This window comes from Saccopteryx leptura, chromosome 2 (genome assembly GCF_036850995.1).
Source record: "Saccopteryx leptura isolate mSacLep1 chromosome 2, mSacLep1_pri_phased_curated, whole genome shotgun sequence".
In the NCBI taxonomy this organism is placed as follows: Eukaryota; Metazoa; Chordata; class Mammalia; order Chiroptera; family Emballonuridae; genus Saccopteryx; species Saccopteryx leptura.
The window spans coordinates 220434845-220458259 of record NC_089504.1 but is presented as its reverse complement, the minus strand read 5'-3'; the positions used below and the strand labels follow the sequence as shown (position 1 = coordinate 220458259).

The 23415-nt window shown below is 45.3% G+C and overlaps 1 protein-coding gene across 4 annotated transcripts in view; it reads right to left on the bottom strand.

Moving 5' to 3' along the window:
* Nucleotides 1–23415, bottom strand: part of ERG (ETS transcription factor ERG) — a 263037-nt gene that overhangs the window by 59665 nt on the left and 179957 nt on the right. The gene's annotated exons all lie outside the window — the stretch shown is intronic.

Below are 23415 nucleotides of genomic sequence, written 5' to 3'. Positions count from 1 at the left end.
GTCATTATTTGACAAATGCAATCTATAATTCGAGCGGACAGGGTACAGGATGGCCATGAAGATTAAAAAAAGAGGAGTGACGGCTCACACCTAAGCATCTGGCGGAACGGCCACATTCCCAGGAGAGTCTAAGGAAGAGGTGCTTAGAAGGAGAGTGAGGGGAAAATGGGGCACCAAAAGGACAAACACACAAAGATATGAATTTTTCCACTTCGGAGTTATTAGCTGCAATAGGCTTGCAAGTGGTGCTTCCATGATGGCAAACATCTGGATGATAAATGCACAACAACCAAAAAAAAAAAAAAAAAAAAAAAAGCTGTGAATTATCCAGATGCCTTCAGATACCAGGATGTTTAGAATATCTGTATCACTGACTAGCTTTTTTTTTTTTAATCCCTTCCTTTCTATTGACATCTTCGCTCTTTTGCATGATTCGGTGAGAAGAAACAGAAATGTGTTATTAGCGGATTGCTCTTCAAACGAGTGGCTAGCCTATCTATGGCTATACTGATGTTCTACCGCCAACTCAGCAAAGGCAAAGTTGATTTGGAAATTTCAACTGCGTGAGTAATAAATAACTACACAGAGTAATTATGAGACAATCTAATGTTAAGTTTCTCTCTCTCTCTCTCTCTCTCTCTCTCTCACACACACACACACACACACACACACACACACACCCCAAGTCCCCATTATAGTTCATTTTTATTTCAGCCCATTGGCAAATTCAGTATTGCACTCAACTAGTGAGATGCAAATGCTGGCTGGGTCTCAATTTTTTTTAAATGAAAACTTTGCAGAGAGGGGGTACTGAGGACACTATCTAGTCCCAACTTCTCATCCCCAAAATGTGAAAATATGAGGTCCAGAAAGATCCAGACCTTGATGTGAACTGCCTGAGGTCAACAAGGTGTAGCAGTGATAGAACTGACTTGTGTTTGACCATCTGTTCCCACTGATCCATGGCCCACGATGCCCTCCTTACATTCCCTGGTTTGGGATATGTGTTGACATTCGCATTCCCTCCTTATTCTTTGAGTTGATACTTAAGTAAATAAGGATGTTCCCCATCAGTAACTGAGCCTTATGAAGCAGCCTAAGTTACAGAGCTCCCCCCCTACCCGGAGGTATCATAATCTTTACGGAACACGTGCAATTTCACTAACCAACCCAGAGTGTGCTCTGCCACTCTATGCCCCCCCCCCAAAGACTGACTTCCTAGCTTCCCACATACATGAACGTCATGCTGTGAATCAGTGAGTAGGGAGGTTGACAAAGAATAAGCTCAATACTTTGGCTCTCAGAATGACGGCCAGACACCTGTGCATATGTAACACACACCGCCTCCCGACTTCTTTAAAATCCCTATAATTATAGCCTTGTGATCCTGTGGGAAAGAGTAAACCTAGGATTTGCATAGTAACACAAAACATGCAAAAAGGCGGGCTGGGCCAGCCAGAGAGCCAGAATCAGGAACAAGAAAAAAAAAAGAAAGAAAGGAAGGCATATTGAACAGACAGCAGCATCAAAGACATCAAGAGACAAAAAGCAGCAGGATGAGACACCAGCACAGCTCTGGTGTAGAAGCCAGACGCAGGGCAATGTCGGGGTCCTAAACAGCGGGCTCTCTCTTCTGGTTGCAAATGGAGTGAATGAGTTTAAGGAATCTAAACTCACAGAGGTGGGCTTCAGAGTAAAATTGGCACCACAGACTCGGGTTGTTGTGCTAATTAATCAAGACAAAAACAATAGCTTCTTAAGTAATTTTTGCAACACAGTCTCCCCTCCTGTAGCAACACGGGAGAGAATGGTTTTACACGTTTGGAAAAGGAATGAGGCTGATGGGGCCCTGCTCACCCGCCCTGCCCTGTGGACTCCGGCAGGGCTCGGAGGGGGTAACATACCAGGTGATGTTAGCGTTGGCTCACCGACAAAGGGAAACATGAACAAATGTGTGATTTAGATCAGAAGTGAGCAGAAGCAGGTTATATATAAGAAACAGGCTCATTTTAACATTACAAAGAAAAAAGAAAATGGCTCTTACAACAACAAAAAAATAGTAACACTGTTACACTATTCATATGCCCCTAAGAGAAATTAGGACAGTTCTCGCAAACACATCTAATGACCAAGTAAATGTAGCGTGTGATTTTGAAAAGGGACTGAAACATTAGAACTGAGCTGCAGTGTGTGCTCGGAGGGGGAGAAGCCCACTCTCTCGCCACATCTGGCAAAGCATTATTGCAGCACATGGTTTTCTAAAGAAAGGAATCAAAGTTAATTGAGATCGATTTAGAAAAAGAAGTTTACAAAAGCGAGAGATAAGGGAGAGACACACATCTTTTTCTTCGTCCTTCCAGTTCTCAAAGCGAACATCGAATAAAAATGAGAACGGTGATGGGATTCAAAAGAATGAGGCTTCAGGATCAACATTTCAATAGGAGGAGTGCAACCCCCCAGTCCACAGCCTGTAAAGAGCAATCTCAGAGCAGCCCCAAAGTGATTCTAACTAAACCAAGACTGCCAAACCCAGGAAAAGGAAACAAACAAAATCGCTTCGATGTAGCACGAGTTAACAACCAGAGCTGCAAAGGAGCAGCAGGGTGGTTTCCAGGGACCCCCCTTCAACAAGGATGACCACTGCAGACAACACATGCTACAGGCCCACAAGCATCTCTCTGTCCACCCACTTGAGTTCGCTACATTGTACGCAAGCTCCACCACCCCTCTACTTCCAGTATATATGACAAAAAGCAGATTCAGACGCATCTCTAACTCAGCAGCCTGTGGACTTCAAAGCTGGCGGAAGGCTCCAAACCCAGAACTGAACAGAGCGCTGAACACAGGCTCGGCTCGTAACCAGGAACACACTGAGTCTCTCTCAACTCCAGCTCTGCCAAGTGACTTCTCCTGGCCTTGAACTGAAGCTATCCTTGTCCCCCTGCCTGCCGCCTGGCTTCCCTCCTCTCCAGGGCCACCTTACCTACCTACCTGCCTACCTGCCAAAGGGGGTCGCCTTAGTTAACATGTCTAGGATATTCTCCCAGAACCTTCTGCCGCTGCGGGACTTGGGAACTGCTCTGGTTACTTTATAACAGAGAATTTAAAAAAAAAGTCAAAACCTGGCAGAAACGTGGCATAATAATTTAATATGCCTGCCTCTATGTTACTATAAAAAGACCTGAACTTTAGATTGGTGTGTATGAGTTATGTGGGGGTGTTTTTTTCTGTAGCTTCAGGAAAAGCTGGGATATTCTGATGTGGCAAGTGGCAGACGACCAACGCCATTTTTTATGAACTTATAAGGAGGAACACATAAATTCTAAGCAAATTGCCACTAAACAAAAGGGCCCACTGTGTTGGTGTTACGGTGTTTACGGTTTCATTTGAATACTGAACACACCAATAACACGTGTAACTGCTCCAGGCTTCGGTCATGGGATAATAGTGGATGAAGAGTTCTCAATTCTATTTCACACTGTAAAACTGAAATACGCTTTATTTTTAAGTAACTAGATTTGTCTGCAACAAAGGATCCAAAATAGTTAAATTTTTTTTAAAAAATGTAACAGGTCGAATGCACTTTATACAAAAACATCCATTTTCGGCAAAGGACCCCCCTGCCTTTCCATGACAGATAGATATTCTGAGAGTCTCCTTTAGTTCAAGTAAAAGAATTAGAAAGTAAGGGTCTGAGCTCAGATCTGCTTCGAACATGTGCCCAACAATTCACACAAATACTAGAATGTGAAATACTAGAGAATCCAGCACACTTAAATTTTCATGACAAGCCGGGTGTGGTCAAGTGCTGAAAGTGAGTACATCTCTCACACAGCTGGAGAGTGTGCAGCACACGGAGGGAAGCCGTCCTGACCTGGTTTTCAGGAATTCCGAGGATGGCCAGAACTAGGTGTCCAGGGCATGCTGGATTTCCATCCAAGTCGCTCTCGGGTTTCCTCAGGCCCGTGTGCCTCAAACGGTCATGAAAGACACAGGGGAAAACTGAGTTTGACAAACATGTGAAGATTATGGTTGTGCCTCCAAAAAAATTGTAATTGGAGCCCTTGCTGTCACACGCAATGTCCGCTTCGGGAAACCAATGCCATCTTCAACAGCAACCGCCTCCCCTTGGCAGAATTCTCGTCTCATTCCGACCCAATGCAGAATGCTCCCCAGAATCCCTTTCCCACATAACCAAGAAGAGTTTACTACGTCACTGAGCTCCCTGCACTGCAGTACATAAGAGATCTTGTAGCCACTTCCTCTGGCCTCAAACAGCTGCTGTATCACACACGAAACCAGGTTACCTCGGTAAGCGCTTTGCATGTAACATCTTTGTCACAACTATTCCACCGATCTTAGAATAGCTCCATTTCCCACATTTTACCATCTCTGAAACTTGGCTGCATCTTACAAATCAATGACCGTGTCACAGTTTAATGGCTTCCCTTCTTCCTCCGTGGCAGATAAAACAATGGTTTGTTTTATAACCAATGGCAGCTCCCGTTTTATGAGCCATGGTCACTCAGTCCTGACAATGGTCCTGTAAGGTCAGTTGCTGTTCCTGCCCACAGAGGAGGAAGCAGGGTCCGTGTCTCTAAGTGGAGTCACTCCCCGAGGCTGCTCATGCATAACTATGGGTGCTACGAGAAGGAAGAAGAGGCTAGGCTAATGGAGGTCACAGGCAGGGTGTGTCTCCCCAACTTGTCATGGCTGTGGGAAGAGCAGAGCTGATGTCACAGGGAAGAGATGGACTCACCTAGAGAGGCAGAGAGGTTGGTAGAGGGAAGAGGTGGGAGAAGGTAAGAGGGTAAACACCCAGACTCCCAGGATTCGGGATGGAATTAAAGGATCAGGAAAGTAAGCAGAAAGTCCTCTGGAAACCAGTAAGTGGCCTTCTAAGTTCAACGTGCTCTCCTATGAGCCCCAAAGCATTGCAGCAACAGGTCCCAGATACATTCATTATTTCCCAACGAATGGTTAAAATCAACAGACCGTTCTTTTCTTTGGTTAATCAGATTTTTTCAGATTCAAACTGAGAGCCCTGTATTGTGGTGCATTCATTGTGGGTGGACGCCTAACTTCCCTTAGCAAATACTACACAGGAAAAATAAGGCAGGTAGGAGCAACATTTATAAATATGCTGCAAGTGGGGCCCCTTGAAGGCCTTACATGGATGTCCGTAGACTGAATGAGACTGGAGAACCATTTATTAAATGGCGGTCCCCAGCCCAAGTGTTTATAGCTTCTCTTCAAGTAAGAACTCATGCTAGAGATGCTTCTGAAAATTCTACTCCTCTTCACATTTGGAGGGAAAAAAGGCAACACAAACACAATAGACAACACACCTAGAGAAGACCTCCTCTCTGTCATTATTCACCCACAACAACATGTCAATCAACCCCTTAAGAGCTTTTATTCTAAACATCTAGGTATAGCCCACATATCGTGCATCGAGAAACTTTATCTGGCTGGTGTATCTTTTCATCATAACACCAAAAGGCCAAACCCTCCATGTTACAGATGCCTTGTTGGGTGGGTCAGAATCACTCTGCCCCTTCTTGACATTATTTTCTTTTCTCTATTAGGGGAGACATTAAAACCATATACAAAATGCAGCACCTAGCTCTGCACTCACATTTTTTTCATTTAACACATTGCTATTTTAGTCCTTCAAAAATATATTTTAAAAAATCTTGGATTAACCTCAAAGGAAAAATGTACATAGGCAAATGAAGTTCATCTAAAGAGCCTATTGCTCCAATGTGGTACATTTCAGTACCAAACAAGTTCACAACTTGCAATACCAGCCCGGCACTAGGAGAATGAGTTTCAGGACTGGTATGAGGTACATACACACATACACATAGACACAATATACATACACACACATGCATATATGGATCCATATACATGTATGCACATATACATACATATATACATGTGTGCATGCATGTATACATGTGTGCATATACACATGCATACCATCTATCTATCCATCCTCATGATCTTTATTACTCTGGCACATTAGAGGGCCTCTCCATGTCCTTGCCTTTTAGCATACCCCTAGGGCAGATGTTGCCTAAATGATGGAAAGAACCTGAATTCATCCATTTTCGTCTTTTCTTGTTCCTTCCTTTCTCATCCTAGAAGGTGCATTCCTGTCCCTCAGCATATCCCTTTAGAAGAGAATGAGCTGGAGATGGGACCCCTTAGGACCTTGGGTCAAGTTTCCCTGCTCTGAACTCACTGATCTCTCCTGGGCTCTGGGCATGCGTGGCCGCCCCTGGAGTTTTCTCTGCTCACAGACTTCTTCTCTAACTCTCGCTTTTATTCAAATGTAAGCGTTTCCAGGGAAGGGCCCTTTAGGTGTGTGTCCCTAGCATCAAAATAGCTTCTTAACCTCGCATGTTTGTTGATACTCATATTAACCACAGAACCACATGCTTGTGAGATGAATGGGTTGTGCAGCCAGTGAGCAGGAACTCGGAAGCTAACTGCCATTGGCATTGTGTCTGCAGTCATATCCTAATGGAGCACGTTGTTGCAGGCTGTACCTGGAATCTCTGTAGGCTTGAACTTTAGCCTCTACATGGCTAGAAAACATACAGGAGAAAATAAGGCGTACTAGATGTAAGTGAGCCTTAAGGAATTAGAAGCCCAACAAACCTAATTTTAAAGGAACTCTTGTTTTTACTTTCTCAGTGCTATGCAGGATGCTCTGAAACACTTGAAAGGAGAATGAGCTAAGACTACGTAGCCTGGCAGCCAAGGGTCCAAGGCTTCAGATATACAGAGGAGTAAGTCCTGGAGACCTACAGCTCAGCATAGTGCTACAGTTAACAATACTGTATTGTATACCTCAGAATTTGCTAAGAGGTTACATCTTAGGCTAAGTGTTCTTATCACAAAAAAAATAAAATAAAACAAATAGAGAGAGAGGAAGCAAACTTTCAGAGGTGATGGATGTGTTTATGGCACTGATTGTGGTTACAGCTGCATGGGTGCATACTTATCTCCAAACTCAAGTTGTATACATTAACATGTGCAGCTTTTTGTATGTCAATCAAGCCTGAGTAAAGTGGTTTAAAAACAACAAAAGAAACATTGTGTGAGTGATGTTAATAGCTTCTTTGTTCTCCTGCAAAGGAACACACTTTTTTTTCTCCCATAGGCTTCTCTGCTTCCTTAGTGATGAACAGAAAGTGTAAAAACACGTGTGGAAACATCCTGTTTGTATGTTTTAATTGAGTGAGTGCAGAGGTGCAGGCACTGCCCCTTTCGGTCCTTCTGTGCCCTCCTGGGTTCGTGTGGGGCTGACAGCCAATACTTAGTTTTGTTTTTCTGATCATATTTATCACATAACACTCAGAGAATATTCATCAAAGACCTTCATTTTATTTATGTCTAATTCTAAATAATTCATTTGATAGGCAAAAGATGACTTTCATTTCCCTTTCTAGGACCAAATTTAGGATAAGCATGGAGATGCGCCCAAACGCAGGTGACAGCAGGACAGAACAGTGGCCCTGGATCTGCAATCAGGAATCACGATTGTGAAACCCGATTCGCCCTTGCTCTCTGTACCCCGTGGGACCTTCTGTCACCCCCAAACCCACTCTGTAACAGCATCCCCAGTGAAGAGAGGGATCATGCACACTTGCATATTCAGGTTTAAGTAGAACTGCCTTATTCTTGTTTGAGTCTCAATTTCTTCAATGACAAAGGTAGTGTTGATTATGGCTTCTCAGCCCCAACCAGGGTTGTTACATAGACCAGATGAGCTAGTGTACATAAAGGCTTTTATAAACCATGAACTTGTATTTTAATTAGGCTCACATTATAAAAAGTTGGTAACAAATGAATGGATGGAGGGACTGGAGACAGGGGAAGGAGGGAGGGAGACAGGACATTCTCATAGTATAATCCCCATTTCTATCCTAGTATAGCGCATGTCATATAAATGATGTTCCTCAAACTTCCCCTCCCCCAAAAAAGCATTTCCCAAGACATGGGACGCATGATGCTTTTTATTTTAAAATTTCCCTAACACCTATGGGGTTTTTAATAAACTTGTACAAGGAAGTGTCTCTACAGAAGCTCGTGGGACCCCTCTACCTTTCCGACTTTTGGAGCTTACTCACCCAGGCTGGGGTGCAGGTGACTTAGATTTCAAGTGGCACAGAGGAGAACCCCCCAACCAGTGCTCCCCGAGCCCACAGGGTGACAAAATCATTGGCGTTCTCTCTTTATTGAACAGGCCTTCTGTGAATGCCAGGGGTGGGGGGATATGCCTCTCATCGTCAGAAGGAGCTCCGTGGAAAACAGGCAGCTCTCTGCTTGGCCTTCTCCAAACACACATCCATCTGCTAAAAGCCCAGGGTGCTACACATCTGGAATGTGTCTCACCCGTGTATCTCTCACACATGGAGCCATTGTTTTCAATAAAATTCCAAGAATTTTATTCATGAGAAAATTCTGGCACAATGGGAAACCCTGGTGAGCGCTAGCAGACGTCCCGGCCTCCGCCCGCCGTCCTGCGGCTGGTCCAGCTCACGTTCATCAGGTCTCTGTCCTGCCCTCCAGCTTTCCATCCAAAATTTCCCATAAGAGGGCAGCACTATAACAACATTAATTTAAAAAAAATAATAATTTGATGCTGTTTCCTCAAAACAGGCAGGTTATACTGATTAAATACACAGGAGTCGGGATGGGCACGTGTGAATTCTGAAGGAGCGGCGGAAACACGGGGTCCCTGGTTTGCGATCCAGCTGTTGGCTCAACCCAGCCACCTGTATCATTCACACCCTGAGGCCTCGATCCTGCCTGTGGAATGAGGGGCTGGCCTGCAGGTGCTTTCTATGGTCCCTTCCTGCACCAAAATGAAATACAATTTTCTGAAACAGTGACAGACCCTGCCTGCCACGGCCAAACTGCAAGCTCTCCCTCCCCCTCTTGGAGTAGGACTGTGGGTAAGGTGTAAAGCTATCCCCCTGTGGAGGGGCCAAAAGGTCAAAAGTTAACTGTAGGCTCTTCCATGATGCCCCTGGCTTTAATGTCCCATGTCCTGTGGATCTCTCCTTCCTGCTAGTGATGAGAAGGTGGTGCGGTCCCCAAGACCTCACTTCACATCTTCAAGTGTGTCCAGAACTGACTTTCTGTATGGGGACTCTGGGGCTGTCCTGCCCACAAAAGCCACAGTAATAATAAAATATGGTTCTACCAAATGAAAATCTTGCAGAAGCAAGGGTTCTTGGGCCAGGGACAGGAGCGAGGGTGTGGAGACCCCGCTATTCTTGAGATGCTCCAGGGACCCCCTTCTTTCCCTCTCCATCTCTGTTCCCCAGTATTTGTCAGCAGAGGACACGCACTGTAAAAAGCAGACAGGAACATGGAGGTTTTCTTTTTCTTGGACTCCACAACTCCCACTGTGGAGAGAGCCAAGTGCTCACCCACTGTGAGGGTCCCGTCCCTGCCAAGCTCTGGTTTGCGCTCCATGAGTGATGATGCCTTGCTCCCCGGGGCTGGGAGGCTAAGCCTATGCACTGCAGACTTTCCAGCCCATAAATCTGCCCTAGTTGCGGCACAGGAAATGGATCGAGCACTGGGTACCAGGGCCTTTGTTCATGCTCTGCGCTGAGCTCATGTCTCCCCCATGGTGTAGCACAGGGTTGTGGGCACACCCTGTCATTGGAACATGCTCATGACCCACGAGCTGGCTGCTGACAACACTTGATTATTTTTATGACTCTGGGAGCATTGATCTGAATTATTAATTGAAAATCTGTCCAACGATTTTAGATGACACCTACGTAGACCATGCCCCATGGTGCTCCCCTGGCATAAACTGGTCTGCTTAGGAAGTCAAAGTCACTTTGAGAGTGTGTAGACCTGTTCATACCAAAACCAATCCAACTTGCAGAATGGCTTGGTGGCCTGAGAATCCTAAGGATACCTACACCTCCACTAGGGTCTACACCTCAGCTTTTGGATTGCCTCCTTATTCGGGACATCTATACTTGTTACACCGAGTCCCCAAAGGAGGCAGAGCCAGGGATGTCTATGTCTACTCAGCTTTTCCGTGAGAAAGAGGAAGTTCCCACGGCTACAGGCTGGGTCCACACTACACAGGCCCCATGATGCAGAGAGACACTTACTGGACTGGTAAGGGAGAACACCTGCCTACCAGTCCCTGTGGCCTGTGCAGAGCTGCCTCCTTTCAGAGGGGCAGGCTTTTCAAAAGCTGCCTGCCCATCTAACTTGCATGATGAGCTTCATGAGGATGTCACATGCAGTTATATCTACTTAAAAGGGCAAATGGAACAAAAGAGGATTTGCCTTTCCTGTTGTCCAGCCTAGCAGACTGGCACTGACCACTGCTGCAAGCAGGGGTGCGCTTTAAGTTAATTTAACAATTAGCACAGGTGTAGAGAACTGTGCAGATGGAGGTCGGGAAGCCATAGCTGCCCGTCGACTCTGAGGCCCTGAGCTCCAGATCTAATAGCAAGCAGATGGGGGCCTCTTTCAAATCCTGGCCAATGAGGGCCCAACAGGTTCCCAAGGCCCCCCGATATCCGAGGCCAGATTTTTATCCCTGCATTTAACACTGGCACTGGTGCTGGCGCATTCTTCCTGGAGCCACAAGGCAGCCCCACACATCTGGCCACCCACGTCGCTTGCTGATGGGCCCTGTGTTTTCACTCAGGCCAGTGTCCCTAACCTTCCTACTTTGCTTTCAAGCAAAAGAGCGTGTGTATTCATCTGCATGTCAGCAGGCGGGGTGGCAGCCCGTGATGAATGGGAACGAAAAGCATCCACACCCATGCCTTGCCGTGTGGTCCAATGTCGCCCTGCCAAGATCAGCAGCAAGCTCTTTGTGGCACCATCAGATCTGTACTCCCAGCTTTTCCCTTCATTATCCACTCCAGCGCAAGCAGCAGTAAATTGTTTATATTCAAAATAAATATGGAATTAGAACCTTGCTTTTCAGAGTCTGACATTTGGGCCAGTGTCACCAGCAGTGCCCAGGACCTTGTCCGATGTGCAGAGTCCCAGGCTCCACCTAAGCCAGAGTCAGGGGTAACAGCCTCACAGGGTGGACTGAATGTACACTAAGTCTGAGAGCGGGGCTAGAAAGTGATGAGTGCTCTGAGAAGAAAGAAAAGGCAGAGCTGAAGGAGGAGGGCCAGGAGAAGAGGGGTGGATGCTTTCACTAGGGAGTGGTCAGGGAGGCCCTCACGGAGCGGGTGAGGACCGAACAAACTTGAAGGGAAGGAGCCACTGCTGTAGCCCTGCAACGCAACTGCTAGAACAAGGCCAGAAGTGGACCTGAGGTCTGAGGGTGGAACTCTGGGTTCAGGGACAGCCAGGCAGGACGTGTGGCCACTAGAAAGGAAGGAGAGAAAGTGCATGTAGCGGATGAGGAGGTGAGAGCCAGGCAAGGGCCTGGGTTGTACTGGAGGTGAGATGGGAACCTTGCTGGATATTATGGCTAAAAACCCAAGAACTGTCTTATTTCCCGAGATGTACTAAGATTTTTCATCCCAGAAGGGCTCTGTGAAAAAAAAAAAAAAAAAAAAAGATTCTTTGAAATTTTATTATTTGCAAAACTAAGAGGGATCAGCATGCATGTGTGATGCATGCCATGTGTACACCAAAACCATACCTCACAGAGAGCCAGCGCCGTCCCCTGCCCCCTGCGCAGAGGGCACCCCCAGCCATTCATCTCACACAGAAACTTCAGGAAGGCGGACTATGTGCCTTGCATTCAGAGAGGCTGTGAATGGCCGTGACTGTTTTTTAAAGAGGCTTGCACATATAGGAAATACCTCGTTGAGGTTTTTTCCACTGATCTGTACAAAGCGCGGCCCTCGGGGAAACCGACCTCAAGAGGGGCAACAGCGCCAGAGTGCTCCCCGACCCTCACGTCACTGCCCGCCCGTGCAGCAGCCCTGGGTGGCAGTCCTGCCCGTTTTAAGGAGCTTGGGGACAAATGGTAGATGGTGGCCTCACTTCCTTTCTGCTCTCCCCACACTGGGGTGAAGGTTTCCCAGCTTGAACAATGAGGCAAGTGACCAGTCACTTCCTATTTAAACAGAGTGAGAATGTGCTTTAGGGAGGAGGCCTTTACGTTTCTAATGTAAGTATAGTTGGCATTCAATATCATATTACTTTCAGGAATACAGTATAGTGATTGGCTTTTTAAAAATTTTCATATATTGATTTCAGCTAGAGAGTGGGTGGGGGAGAGAGAGACAGGAACACTGAGCTGTTGTGCCCTGCCCTGATGGGGGGTCGAACTGGCAACCCCTGTGCCTCAGGACAATGCTCAACCAACCAAGCTATCTGGCAAGGGTGTGATTGGCTATTTATATACCTTGTGATGAAACACCCCACTCACTCTAGTAACCACCTGTCACCGTGCAAAGTCCTCACTATTACTATTACTGACTGTACTTCTCTTTACTTCTTCACCGTCCTCACCTCTGGTATCCGTGGGTTTGATCTCTGTATCTACCTGTGCTTGCTGCTCTGCTTCCCTGTGGAGAATCTCAATTCTCAGAGCGCCACCTGGCAGAACGCGCCTTCCCAATATGAAAGGATGATGCCCCCTTTGCTACTGACTTCTCGCGTCACCAGCACTGGCCTTGTGGTTGCACTGAAGACCAGTTTTACCTTTCAGTCTGGTCTGTGCAGTTGTTTCTCAGGACTTCAGAACAAAATACCCCAGACGGGCACCTGATCAATAGAAATTTTTTCTTTCTCTCTCACAGTTTCAGAGTTCAGAAGTCCAAAACCAAGGTGCCAGCTCCCACAGGTCGGGAGAGAAGTAGCTGCTCTAGGCTTCTCCTCGGCTTGTAGATGACCATTCCCTCCCACTGTCTTCACACCATGTCCTTCTATGCAGGTCTGTGTCCAAACTTCTCCGTTGTGTGAGGACACCGTCATATTGGATCAGGGTCATCCTAACAGCCTCATCATAATCCTCTATAAAACCTGATCTCCAAATAAAGTCACGTCCTGAGGTTCTGGGGTTAGGATTCCAGCATGAATGTGGGGGGGGGGGGGGGCAAGATTCTGTCTGCAACAATCTGTGTGCTCCAGGAGAGCAGAGCACATGTCCACTGCGTCCACGGCCAGACCCTTGTGCCTGGCACAGCACCAGGTACCTGACTAAGCTCTATGGCTCAGTGGTTCTCAAAGTGCATTCCAGGAACCCCAAGGGGTCCCTAGACTTTTCTAGGGAGTCTGCTTCTCAGCACTGTTTTCATGATAAACTAGTATTTGCCTTTTGCATGCTCATCCTCTCACAGGTGTGCAAAGAGGTTTCCACAGGCTGCAGGACACTCGCTAGCACAACAGACAATGAGCAGGTCTGAGCATCCAGCTGTCTGCTGTGCAGACAGGTGAGCAAACATGTGGTAGACTGGGACTCTTCCCACTTAATACCTCTTAGGCAAATGTAGTTGTTTTTCATAACATATGTGTTATTTAAATGAATACTTAGTGGGTTTATTACTGTTATGCTTAAATGACTTCATAAATAGATGTTTCAATAACATCTCAGTTTTTATTTCCAATTCACTGACTGTCAATCTACTGTATTTCCCCAGGTATAAGACGCTCCCATGGATAAGATGCACCTTAGTTTTTGGACCCAAAATTTGAAAAAAAAAAATGTATTACCTAAAGTTATTGAACTCAAGTTTTATTCATCATAAAATTCATACAGCTCCTCATCACTGTCAAAACTCCGAACCATTAGCTTGTCCTCATTTGTCTGATGACGAATCACTGTCTTCAACAATGAGCATAAAAAACAAGCACAAACAAGCAAAAAATGCAAGTAAAAAAATCTACAACCACTGTACAAGATGCACCCAGTTTTTAGATCCCAATTTTTTAAAAAAAGGTGCATCTTATACATGGGGGAATATGATATATAACCCATCTACTCAATGGCTCTTTGGCTTTCTCACTAATTTCTCAGGAGTGTTCAAGGGTCCTGAGACCAGAAGTTCAAGGACCACTGGGGATAACGTGGGTAAGACAGTCTATCTTCCCTGATGTAACCCATAACCTTACAGTGATAAGAGGTTTTTATAAAGAACATATTTTTAGTAGCTAAGTGTCACAAAAAAGGAAGTTTGTTAGCCAACCCCTTTAAATTGTCAACAGAGTTCTAATTAAAAAAAAAAAAAAAAAAGCCAATCTCAACTCTCCCAAGATAGCACTTCGTGACGTGGCAACTTCAGAACTTACAGTAAGTACTGAAACCACAAGGAGTCAGAGTCAGGGCACCAGCATTTCTATGAATCTCGACTGCTGAGTGCTGGCCCCCAGACTCCACCACTGAGTGGAGTCTCCTCAAGATGCCGGCTGCCTACCCCCTCCTAACTACAAGCTACCTAACAAGCCCCTGTTTCCAGCTGAGCCTTCTCGAAAGCACTGTCTGTGGCAATCTAGGAAATGGTATATGAGTGACACCAGACCAGCAGAAAATGAGTGAAGGCTCAGACCACCTACCTCCTGCCAAGCTTGAGGAACTGGTCGCAGGGCCGAGAGCTGGGAGCCCTGACACAGACCCCCTGCCCATCTCCCGGCATGTCCACCTTGGTACATTTGGTCCATCTCTGGATTAGCAGGTGGCTCTCTCCAATTAATGGTAGACACCACTTTTTATTTTTAAATGACTAGGTTATTTTAATTTTTAAACTTGTCTCTTATACTTGGACTTGAAAGGACCTCCCTATTTCATCTCTGCTAGGGATTGCATGAAGGTGTCTCGTTTTAAAACAATTCTCAAATAACAAGTAGCTGGGCCTGTGCCATGGGCAAAGTGACGGTGGGGGCACCAGTGGCAGGGACATAAAGCTAGGTAATTCCCAGAGTCTATTCTTCTAAACAGCCTGTAGTTATTTTATGGGGGGATGAAAGATAATGGGGAGAGAGGAGACCTGTCAGGGGGGAGGCTGGCTCTGGGATGGCAGGGAGTATTTTTCTCAGTGATGTTTTACCAGTGCCTGGGAACGTTACCACACACGGTGCACACACAATGAATGTTTGTTACATGAATTCTTAGTATACGGTCTACCAGAAAGTTCTGTCCGTTTGTGGAACAAAATACAATTTTTCTTACCGTCAATAAACTTTATTAAATAATATAATTGCCATTATTATTAATGATTTCTTGCCAGCGTGAGGGCAATTTGTATATCTCAATTTTGAAAAATGTTTTATCTTTTGATGCAAAAAATTGAACCAGTGCTTGTTTGGTATCTTCTTCATTTTTGAATTTTTTGCCCTTCAAAAAATTTTGTAAGGACAAAAACAAGTGATAGTCGGAGAGTGCTAAGTCCGGGGAATATGGTGGATGTGAAAGAATTTCTCAGCCTAGTTCTGCAATTTTTTGACAAGTCCCCAAAGCAGCATGTGGCCTGGCATTATCATGATGCAGTATGATGTTCTTCCTATTGAACATCGCCGGCCTCTTTTCTTGGACTGCTGTCTTTAAATTATCCAGTTGCTGACAATACTTCTCTGAATTGAGCTTTTCGTTCGGTTTTAAAAGCTCATAATGTATTGGTCCTCAAATGTCCCACCATATACACAACATTCTCTTATTCAGAGTCAAATTTGGTTTAGAGGTGGAAGGGCTAGGTTTTCCGGGTTCACAATATGCCCTTTTCCTTACGATGTTTTCGTAGGTAATCCACTTTTTATCCCCAGTTATCATCTGGTTCAAGAAGGGCTCGATTTTGTTCCGAGCAAGCAGAGATGTGCATATGACGACTCGATCATCCAAATTCTTCTGACTTAATTCATGTGCCACCCATCTTGAATATTTCCACACCAATCCTATCTTCCAAATATGGTTTGAAATGGTTTGCTGAGCTGAATTAAGCCTTTCTGTGATCTCCGATGTTGTCAGAAAAGGATCTTGCTCCACCATGGTCTTAACAACATTGTCATCGATCAAAGATGGTCGCCCAGAACGTGGCTTATCAGAAAGGTCGAAATCACCTGTTTTGAATTTTTCGAACCATCTTCTGCATGTCCTATCAGAAACTGTACCTTCACCAAACACTTTCAATAAATTTCTCCATGTTTCTGTAGCATTTCTTCCTTGTTGAAATTCGTAAAAATTACAGTGGCGTAAATGAACTTTATCAGTAGCCAGGGGTACACTATCGCTTCACACATAAGACTAACGTGAATCAACTTTGTTTTAGTTAATTTGCTACGTCAATATGTATACATTAAGTGATAAAAATAGAGAGGCACACATGCGCCAAATAAACATGTGCTTACGTGTCAAAACTTGTTGTTATAGAAACGGACAGAACTTTCCGGTAGACCTGATATGTAGGTGCTAAGTGTGGCGCTAAGTTTGTGAACTGCTCAGATAAAGAAGGAGGGAGGGAGGGAAGAAGGAAAGGAAAGGAAGAAGGAAAGAAGGAAAGGAAGGGAAGGAGAAAAGGAAGGGAAGGAGGGACGGATGGAGGGAAATAAAAAGGACTGGTGTACATTGACCTTGAAGAATAAGTCGACTGGCCAAGTTGCCAGGGTGATGAGCATTTTCAGATGGAGACCCGAGAGGAAAAGCACCAAAGGAGGACCAGCCTCGGAGAGCTGGGGACGGCCAGCAGAGGGTGGGCCAGCTGGGGAAGGAGGACCAGCCTCGGAGAGCTGGGGAGCTGGGGACGGCCGGCAGAGGGTGGGCCAGCTGGGGAAGGAGGACCAGCCTCGGAGAGCTGGGGAGCTGGGGACGGCCGGCAGAGGGTGGGCCAGCTGGGGAAGGAGGACCAGCCTCGGAGAGCTGGGGAGCTGGGGACGGCCGGCAGAGGGTGGGCCAGCTGGGGAAGGAGGACCAGCCTCGGAGAGCTGGGGACAGCCGGCAGAGGGTGGGCCAGCTGGGGAAGGAGGACCAGCCTCAGAGAGCTGGGGACGGCCAGCAGAGGGTGGGCCAGCTGGGGAAGCTCAGACTGGACCCACAACCTGGTCCTGGTTTCTGAGGCTGGTCCAGACTTTGTCTCTCATTCTGCACAAAATATGGGCTTGTCATTTCTACTCTTCTGTGTTCTCTCATTCTTGGTCTCTATTGTCTCACCCTTCCCATCCACGACAGCAAACACCTCCTCTGGTTAGGATTCTATCACTACTATTTAGGAAGGGTACACCCCTGAATATGATTTAGATTAATTTGAAAATCAACTAGTTTATTTTACAGTAGCAGGAGTGCTTTAATGGTCTCTCGAGGGTGCATGCCCTGGAAGAGACACTGGCCAACGGGAGGATGTATGTGTTGAAAGCAAAAATAAAGGTCAGCAATTTGCAAAAAGGCAAGTTGGAGAAATTCTGCTATGGATAGTCAATTGCAATTGAGGAAACAGTGCTGACAACCCAAACAAGCACAGTGTCTACGCAGCTTCAAGTCTTGTGCATCTGGGCCACCAACTTCACAGATAATTGATTTCATGGGATTGGGCCTATGGTCTCTCCTAGATGTGGGACAAACCACAACAAACCCTGAGTTCACAGAGGGAATGAGCTGCAGTTCCTGCACTCCTGCCCCAAACAAACCTCTCTCCTCCTAGCTGGCCCTGTCTTCTGTGTACCGCACGGTCCCCCAAAAGCAGTCGGACACCAAAGTGTGAAACCAGAAACATGCATTTTCAAAGAATCGATAAAATGAATTATCCTCATAAGCTAGGTGTGGCACAGGCAGGTGCATCTGTGGAATGGCGGGGGGGGGGGGGCAGGGACAGAAAGGAGGTCAGGATGAGATGTGTCGGAATTTGAAACATGAAACTAAGACCCTCATCAGACACAGTGAGAAGGTTTAGAAGTGCTCTCCTCAAACCTCCAGTTTCAAAGGACTTGGCTCTGAGTTTGGGTAGAAACCTTGTGATTTATACCTTGATGTTGGGGCTCCCAAGAATTAGTCAGCAGTTATACCTCAGTGTCCAAACAGCAGGAAAACAATGTATATTCAAGTCACCCAATCAATTGGCTAATTCTAAGTGAAGTCCACATACTGATAAAAAAACAAAAGTATGCCTTTCTGGCATATGATGGAGATACTGGCCTAATTAACAAAGTGTACAAGCACACATGAAATGTGTGCGTGCATGCATCACCCACACACTTGGGCTACACGTACACCCAAGCCATTCATGCCCTGGCCTCTTTCCCACTCTGTTAGTTTCTCAAGACTGTCTTTCTCCTTCCAGCTTCCTGCCTTCTTAAAACACTTCGCTGGCCATCAGCCAGGAATCCGGAGCTGGTACAGAAAGGGAGGAAAGGTGACACTCCTTTGAGCGCACGCGGTGACTCATCAGGGCTTCAGGGGAAAGGTCCCTGGTGGAGAGCCAGGGACTCCAGGTTTGCAGTGCATAGGGATCTGCACCTTCCTCCTCCACCAACGGGCCAGTTAATCAATGGCACCTACCTCCGAACTTAACTGGCATGCCTGCCTGACTTCTTCTCTCTGATGTCCTGAAGCTGTGCAATGGAAAAAATGCATACTTCTCTGGATATGTGGGTGTGGAGGAGGGGGGTTAGCATGGCTGGCCTGAATAGTGTAAATTCAATTGTTTTCTAAAGGCACAAATAAAACTAGAGAGAAGTAGACTTTCAAAAGTCCATATTCCTGGCTTCAGCTCCTAAAATTTTTTTCCTTGACAAGAATAATGGAGTAACTCTGAGTGTCTGGCTGTGTCGCTAAGCACAGTCAATGATACTAAAATACATGTCACAGCAGAGGCAAGAATGAAACATTCTAAACTTCCCTTTGGCAACTGCAACCCAAAGGGAGCCTTGGAGGGCCTTCAGTTCACCCCACACCCCATAGATCCACCCCAAGTAAACCCCTATCAGGAGAAGCAGTGTGAACTCACCACGAAGATGAGACCTGAAGACTGGCTTCTAGTACCCAGTCCAACCTGAGACCCTGATGAAACTAAGGAAGATGCCACCGGGGTGGTCTCCAGCCCCTAGTCCAACCTTACAGTTTCATTTATATGTGGAACCTAAGAAACAGAATGAACGAACGAACAGAACAGAAACAGACTCATAGATACAAAGAACATTTTGAGAACTGCCCAGAGATGGGTAAAAAAAAGGGTAAGGGATTAAGAAGGACAAATTGGTAGTAAAGTACAGCATAGGAAAATAGTCAATAATATTGTAATAACCATATATGGCGTCAGATGGGTACTAGACTTATGGGGAGGTCACTTTATAAATTACATCAATGTCTAATTACTATGTTGTATACCTAAACTAATATAATATCATAGGTCAGCTGTAATTGAAAAAATAATTTTAAGACAATTTTTAGAAATTAAATAAAAAATAAAAATTAAATTTAAAAATGGAAGGAAGGAAGAAAGGAAGGAAGGAAGGGAGGGAGGGAGGGAGGGAAAAAGAGAGGGAGGGAGGCCCACATGGAAGACAAGGGAGGGGAGGGACTGGGGATGGGGTTGGGGTAAGGATCAAGAAATCTGTCTGTCATGAACCTATTAGGTCGGAGGTACTTCTCAGACAATCAATCAAAGATTGGAAAGCAGTTCTCATTCCTTGCCCAATCCCTCGTTTTCACAACTGGTTTACTGAATACTCATATAGTATTTCCAAGTGCAATTAGAATTGCTTTTCATTTTTAACAAATTAAGTGAGGTTTTGAATCATGTTCACTTTTTTTTTTGGCCAATGACTTCCAAGACTTTTAATCTTAATGTTCAAATTCAGGAAAGAGGGAAACTAAACAAATAAAATGAAGCAATGATGCTAAACTAATTTTTTTTTTTACTTGTAGAAAGTTAATTTAGTTTGGTCATTGAGCAATTCTGTTATCTGATTAGGATCTGTAATTAGGTTTGGTACTCACTAGAAATGCGTGGCAGAGTTACTTGGAGAAGCAGAGGTGGGATCAAACGTAAATGTCTGATGTAGTTGGACATGTCCAGAAAGAATGAGACTGGTCTCTTATCATTGCTGCAGCAATGTGACTTCCCCTGTAGGGACTGCCCTTTCCAACAGGAGGCACTGGTGGAATTTGGGGCAGACGATTGTCCTTAATGACATGGAACCAGGCCACATTCTGAAGGTATCCCTGGCTGTACCCACTGATGGCCAGAGCGCTCCCTCTATGATCATGATAACCCCAAATATTCACGTGCTCCCAAAAACCCTCCTGCATGGGAGGCAAGAGCTGCTTGCATCTAGTTGAGAACCCAGATGTAGTCATTTCTTTAGAACTTTACTTGTCTTTCCTTATTTTAATATTTAAATCAAGCAACTATTTACTCACTTTTATCACTCAACTGCATAATCTAATTTTAGTCTTCACACAAATTAACATTTTTCTTTAACACTCTAATGTTTATGTATCGTTCACTGACATCCACTATGATGAATATATAAGCTATAATGAATATATAAACCAGAGAGCTGATGTAGCATAAATTTCCTGGAATACAGGCAAACCAAGCAACAATGCCTGCAGGTTGCCAACAGCACAGAATCACCTTGACCTTCTCTAGTTCAAAGTCTAGTCTCTTGAATGCACATACATATTAATGAAGCATGCATGGCTAATACATATGCAAATTTGTTTATCTGATGATCATCTGAAGCACTAGACATACCAGAATGTAAAACCCCAGAGGACAGAGACTATCTGTCCAGGACCTGAACAGCTCCTGGCACATAGTAGGCAGTGCATATTTGTAAATTGAAGAAGAAATAAAGTGATGCCCTATTATGTGCTACCTGACATGCTCACAGAATATGTTTTGATCTAGAGCTTTATGAAATGGATGTTACATTGGCCATTATGCAAAGTCATGCACTAGATCATCTGTTGAGCATTTTACAGCTTAATAAACACCTTTTGGCCATTATCTCATGTGAGCCTTCTAACTACTCCATACAGACTTAGGTTAGGTTTTATGATCCCCAGTTTATAGATAAAGACATGAGTGTGTTCTAAAAGTTTGCTTATAAGTCTGTGTTCTGTCATTTCTAATGCTCTGACTGTCCCAAAGACACACGTCACAATGAGTGGTTCCTCACAAAGTGCCACACCTGTCACCCCCCTCCCCCTGAGCTAATAAGCATGCTGGGCAAGGAGAGCCCGAGTCCTGTGATGTGGGAGATGGAGATCGGAGAGTCAGGAGGGAAAGACAATGAACACTGTGAAAAAGGCATTCCTAAATCATAGTGTGATGGGGAAGAAAGAAGTCACAGCTACTGAGTTATTGCTCTTTCACAACCAACCTTTACAATAAGAAAATAACTGCGCATGGCTGACTCTGAGATCCAACTACTGAAGTCTTTCTGCCATGTCTTGGTGTTCACTGTGCTTCATTTTGAGGAGCCCCTGTAGGGTCCAAAGAAAACGAGTTTTGCAATCCTTTTGCCACACTTGAACTCAGCTCCTTGGGCTGACCTCAGCTCCCTGTTTTCTGACCCAGAATGAGGCAGGCAGCAGCTGGGATTTTGAAATATAGTGTGTTTTCAGAATACAGAACAATCTGCAAACATGTACTTCAAAATGAAATGGATAAGGAAGAGGAAGAGGAAGAGGAAGAAGAGACAGAGACACATCAAAAGGGCACAGGAACCAACCTGGAAAAGAAAGAGCTCCCAATGGCCAAAACTGGGACAAGGTAAACGACACAGTAACTGATCAGAGTACTGGATTTTATACCCCAAAGAATAAGATAAACACCTGCATGTCTATACTGATATAAACAAATGATGGAATTAAATCAATAAATGGGGAGAAGAAGCAACTCTTTTTTACAGAAGAGTCTCAAGTAATAAACATAGAAGGAGCAAGGTCAGTTTAAAACCACCAAAACTCTAGGGTCCTAACCGCTGTCAGCAGGGTGGCTCAAATTAGTGGATGATGCTTTAAGGAGAAACAGGATATCTGAATGCCCTCAAAGTATCTCCCTTAAAATATTGATCAATTACTGTTGTGATGTTAACATATGTCCACCACACCTGCTAATTCCCCCTCCAGGAGATGATGTTTAATGCCCCTCCCCTTGAGTGGGGGCTGCTCTTCGGAACCTGCTTCTAAGGCATAAAGTACGGGAGGGGGAAAAGTGGTAACTCCATGGTGGAGAAAACAGGCAGCCACCGCCTTCACCAAGCAGGTCAACGCCGCCAGCAAGAGGACAGCCTGATGTCACGTAGCCTTGATCTGATGCACCAAGGTGGACACATCATGTCTGACAAGGGATCCTCTCTGAAGCACCTGTAACCTTCACCTAGAAGTAACAAACCCCAAATGAGGGACATCCTGCCAGACACCTGAGCGATGCTCTTCAAAGAAGTCAGGCCATGAAAAACATGGAAAGAGCATGACACTGTCACAGCTGGAGGAGGCTGATACCATGCGGTGTCCTGGACCAGAAAGAGAATATCAGTGGGAAATTCAGGGAATTTGAATAAAGTGTGTAGTTTTCCTTAAAAGGAGGAGGTGGCAATTTTTTTCCCTATCAAGAGCCAATATTTAATAGGAACTATTTTTGGCTTTATAGTCTCCTTTGAAACTCCAAGGTCTCATCAATGTAGATGGAAAGCAAAGACAACCTGTGAATGAATGAGCACAGCTGTGTCCCAATAAAGCCTTGTATACAAATGCAGATGGTGGGCTGGCTTCAGCCTGGGAGCCACGCACGTTTCTTGACTCCCCAACAACAATATTGGACCAACGTTAACCTCATCGTTTTGATCACTGTACCCTGGTTACGTAAGGTGGTAACACAAGGGGAAGTGAGGTGGCGGGTGCATGGGAACTCTGCTGTTTTTACAACTCTACCATAAATTGAAAGTTATTTCAAAACAATAATTCTTTAAATGAAGTAGAAATAATTGGGGGATTGTTGGCCATTTTTGGAGGATCTTTGTTACCTTCTTCCCCTGGTGACTCTGCATATGGGTCACATAGGGCAAACACGGCCAATTCCGCGAACTGTTTTCCACGTCTACTCTGCACAGAATGACAGGGGGCAGGCTCAGTACCTCAATGAGTGTGGAGAGCGATAGCAGGACACATCTCCTGAAAATGAGGGAATCTAAGTCTCAGATTGGATCCCCAAAGGGTGTAAGTGTGACTTTGAACAGCGGCAGCCCCACTGTGCCTCTGCTCATAAAATGGCTGGACAGATCCCAGTGACACCTAAGTCCAGGTGCCATTTTCTTTTTTTCTTTCTTCTTTTTTTTTTTTTGTATTTTTCTGAAATTGGAAACGGGGAGGCAGTCAGACAGACTCCTGCATGCACCCAACTGGGATCCACCCAGCATGCCCACCAGGGGGGCGATGCTCTGCCCATCTGGGGTATTGCTCTGTTGCAACCAGGGCCATTCTAGCACCTGAGGCAGAGGCCATGGAGCCAT